Genomic DNA, 4,858 nt, shown 5'->3' with positions numbered 1-4,858 from the left:
AGCTATGACCGATGCGGGACACATTGTGAGCGGCCGAGTCGCGAACCCACCACGCCAAAAAAGACTCCGGCCGTGACTAGATGTATTCGGAAGGGGGCTTAATGGTCGCCCCCGTGCAAGTCGGTGGAGGGCTTAATATTCGCCTTGTGGAAGTCGGTGGAGGGCTTAATATTCGTCTTGTGGAAGTCGTTGGAGGGCTTAATCGTGCTGCGGTGTCCAGAAACAGTTCCAGAATTTTGGGCTGAGGCCCCCCAGTCTTCCTCTATAGAGAGGGGAAATATGTGTGAGGGTACACCAGGAGGGCTCCAAAAGTGTGGGTAAAATATATATCCCACAGGGGGAAAATTGAAAAAAAGTTGAAAAAAAAAATTTTTGGGGACTTAGAAAATTTTCACACATGTGTCAGACTTCCAGAGAGGGGAGCATGTCAGTGCGCGCATCCGATTTCAGTTCCAGAGCGATTCGCGCGATGAGTCCTTGATACTTAGTCGTTTTTGCAAAATTTCTGACTTTTTGGAAAATTTCACAATTTTGTGAAAACTTCCACAAAATGAGGTTCTAGTATGTTAGAGGGCATCCCAGGAGGGCTCCAAAAGTGTGGGTAAAATATATATCCCACAGGGGGAAAATTGAAAAAAAGTTGAAAAAAAAAATTTTTGGGGACTTAGAAAATTTTTCAACTTTTGTCAGACTTCCAGACAGGGGAGCGTGTCAGTGCGCGCATCCGATTTCAGTTCCAGAGCGATTCGCGCGATGAGTCCTTGATACTTAGTCGTTTTTGCAAAATTTCTGACTTTTTGGAAAATTTCACAATTTTGTGAAAACTTCCACAAAATGAGGTTCTAGTATGTTAGAGGGCATCCCAGGAGGGCTCCAAAAGTGTGGGTAAAATATATATCCCACAGGGGGAAAATTGAAAAAAAGTTGAAAAAAAAAATTTTTGGGGACTTAGAAAATTTTTCAACTTTTGTCAGACTTCCAGACAGGGGAGCGTGTCAGTGCGCGCATCCGATTTCAGTTCCAGAGCGATTCGCGCGATGAGTCCTTGATACTTAGTCGTTTTTGCAAAATTTCTGACTTTTTGGAAAATTTCACAATTTTGTGAAAACTTCCACAAAATGAGGTTCTAGTATGTTAGAGGGCATCCCAGGAGGGCTCCAAAAGTGTGGGTAAAATATATATCCCACAGGGGGAAAATTGAAAAAAAGTTGAAAAAAAAAATTTTTGGGGACTTAGAAAATTTTTCAACTTTTGTCAGACTTCCAGACAGGGGAGCGTGTCAGTGCGCGCATCCGATTTCAGTTCCAGAGCGATTCGCGCGATGAGTCCTTGATACTTAGTCGTTTTTGGCAAAATTTCTGACTTTTTGAAAATTTCACAATTTTGTGAAAACTTCCACAAAATGAGGTTCTAGTATGTTAGAGGGCATCCCAGGAGGGCTCCAAAAGTGTGGGTAAAATATATATCCCACAGGGGGAAAATTGAAAAAAAGTTGAAAAAAAAAATTTTTGGGGACTTAGAAAATTTTTCAACTTTTGTCAGACTTCCAGACAGGGGAGCGTGTCAGTGCGCGCATCCGATTTCAGTTCCAGAGCGATTCGCGCGATGAGTCCTTGATACTTAGTCGTTTTTGGCAAAATTTCTGACTTTTTGAAAATTTCACAATTTTGTGAAAACTTCCACAAAATGAGGTTCTAGTATGTTAGAGGGCATCCCAGGAGGGCTCCAAAAGTGTGGGTAAAATATATATCCCACAGGGGGAAAATTGAAAAAAAGTTGAAAAAAAAAATTTTTGGGGACTTAGAAAATTTTTCAACTTTTGTCAGACTTCCAGACAGGGGAGCGTGTCAGTGCGCGCATCCGATTTCAGTTCCAGAGCGATTCGCGCGATGAGTCCTTGATACTTAGTCGTTTTTGCAAAATTTCTGACTTTTTGGAAAATTTCACAATTTTGTGAAAACTTCCACAAAATGAGGTTCTAGTATGTTAGAGGGCATCCCAGGAGGGCTCCAAAAGTGTGGGTAAAATATATATCCCACAGGGGGAAAATTGAAAAAAAGTTGAAAAAAAAAATTTTTGGGGACTTAGAAAATTTTTCAACTTTTGTCAGACTTCCAGACAGGGGAGCGTGTCAGTGCGCGCATCCGATTTCAGTTCCAGAGCGATTCGCGCGATGAGTCCTTGATACTTAGTCGTTTTTGGCAAAATTTCTGACTTTTTGAAAATTTCACAATTTTGTGAAAACTTCCACAAAATGAGGTTCTAGTATGTTAGAGGGCATCCCAGGAGGGCTCCAAAAGTGTGGGTAAAATATATATCCCACAGGGGGAAAATTGAAAAAAAGTTGAAAAAAAAAATTTTTGGGGACTTAGAAAATTTTTCAACTTTTGTCAGACTTCCAGACAGGGGAGCGTGTCAGTGCGCGCATCCGATTTCAGTTCCAGAGCGATTCGCGCGATGAGTCCTTGATACTTAGTCGTTTTTGGCAAAATTTCTGACTTTTTGAAAATTTCACAATTTTGTGAAAACTTCCACAAAATGAGGTTCTAGTATGTTAGAGGGCATCCCAGGAGGGCTCCAAAAGTGTGGGTAAAATATATATCCCACAGGGGGAAAATTGAAAAAAAGTTGAAAAAAAAAATTTTTGGGGACTTAGAAAATTTTCACACATGTGTCAGACTTCCAGAGAGGGGAGCATGTCAGTGCGCGCATCCGATTTCAGTTCCAGAGCGATTCGCGCGATGAGTCCTTGATACTTAGTCGTTTTTGCAAAATTTCTGACTTTTTGGAAAATTTCACAATTTTGTGAAAACTTCCACAAAATGAGGTTCTAGTATGTTAGAGGGCATCCCAGGAGGGCTCCAAAAGTGTGGGTAAAATATATATCCCACAGGGGGAAAATTGAAAAAAAGTTGAAAAAAAAAATTTTTGGGGACTTAGAAAATTTTTCAACTTTTGTCAGACTTCCAGACAGGGGAGCGTGTCAGTGCGCGCATCCGATTTCAGTTCCAGAGCGATTCGCGCGATGAGTCCTTGATACTTAGTCGTTTTTGGCAAAATTTCTGACTTTTTGAAAATTTCACAATTTTGTGAAAACTTCCACAAAATGAGGTTCTAGTATGTTAGAGGGCATCCCAGGAGGGCTCCAAAAGTGTGGGTAAAATATATATCCCACAGGGGGAAAATTGAAAAAAAGTTGAAAAAAAAAATTTTTGGGGACTTAGAAAATTTTTCAACTTGTGTCAGACTTCCAGAGAGGGGAGCATGTCAGTGCGCGCATCCGATTTCAGTTCCAGAGCGATTCGCGCGATGAGTCCTTGATACTTAGTCGTTTTCAGAAGTCACAATTTTGACTTCCAGGACCCGCAAAACGTTTGTAAATTGAGCCCGCTCCCCAGTTCCAAGCGTTTTGAGGTGTCCCCGGTTGCAGTAATGCAGCCTGCCCACTAGATGTCGCAAAAGAGACAAAAAGTGAAAAAGAACCAGAATGAGGAAATTCCAGGGAGCCGAATCCGCCTGACAGTTCCAGGCGATCGGGCACTTTTTTGCATGCGTCCCTAAAGTGGGTATAGGGTGACACTCCATGCAAAGACCCAGTTTTGCACACCACCGGCAGAATATATGAGAGAGAGGTACCTCTCAGCCCCGACACATTTCGACTCATTTAAGCTGGTTTTCACCTCCGTAGGCCTGGGTATGCGTTTTGGCTATGAGTCCCTGTTCGGCTGGAGGTCTGCACCTTGGCTGAACCCAGGCTTCCGCAGCTGCGTGGGGGGACTTTTGCCGGTCGCCTATCCCAAGTCAGAGAGGTGTTCCTGGGTTGAAGTGAGCCTGGCCAGACCCCCCCGCGGGCCCTGGTTCTCCACATGGGGGCGCCGTCAAGGCTAAAATCTGGATTTTTAGGCCGAGGAGAGGCTCCATGAGGGCGGATGCTTTTGTGGCTTCGACCCCAGTGCTGTTCCACATCCAGTACCCCCCCGCAAGGGCGCCTGTACCCGAGTCGCGCTTCCAGGACTCGTGGGCACGTATCTCCCGACGACAGGGGTTTGCAGCCTCCGTACTTGGGCAAGTCCCTACATGCACCCCTGCTCTTCCTCCGATCGATCTGGCGCAGCGCTCCCGGGTGGGGAGGTGGCGCCGCTCGCTCGGCCCGGGCTTTGGAGCCCGCGCTGGCTTAAGGTGAGCGGTCCCCTTCCTCCTCTACCCCCGGGCTTCCGACACCTATCTTTGGGCGCGCATGCCGGCCTCGCCTCCCGTCTGCGGAGGTGGCCGAGCCGTGGGGAGTTTGACCCGAACCGAGCGAAGGCAGTGGTCCGACGACCCGTACGGGCGAACGGCGGGGCGCCCACCCAGCCAGGCGTGGGGGCCCGTCGTCCGAATCGCTCCCTGTGCGGGGAAGCACAGCGATCTTCTCCGAGGGCGGCCCTTTTCTTCCAGATGCGTACCCGGCCAGCGGAGGCTCGCGCTGCCCCTCGTGTCCGAAAGGGCGGCCTCCGCGGCGGTGGCGACAGCGGCGGCGGTGGGTGGCCTCTCCGCGCCACTGCCGAGCTTCGCGATTTCCAGTCTTTTCCCGAGCCCCTACGTCAGTGGGGAGGACGACAGAGGTGTGGAGGCAGGCGAAGGGGGTTCTCACCGTGCGGTGTGCCCCAGCCCGACCGTTGCCTTCCCCCTCGACCCTCGTCCTCCCAGGCGGCTCGGCCAGGGAGCAGGAGAGAGAGCGAGAGAGGGAGAGCGGAAACCCCAGAGCCAAGGGGTTAGATGGAGAACGGGAGAAGGAACGAGGGCCAAGAGGTAGGGAGTACGGTGAAAGGCCGACCTGGGATCCCCCTGCGCTCCCGCCCTGGGCGGGGAGCAGCCC

This window comes from Phyllobates terribilis, unplaced genomic scaffold, assembly GCF_046119375.1.
Source record: "Phyllobates terribilis strain yellow unplaced genomic scaffold, ASM4611937v1 Scaffold_5051__1_contigs__length_54857, whole genome shotgun sequence".
NCBI lineage: Eukaryota > Metazoa > Chordata > Amphibia > Anura > Dendrobatidae > Phyllobates > Phyllobates terribilis.
The sequence above is the reverse complement of the archived record's forward strand: the minus strand, read 5'-3'. Positions refer to the sequence as shown.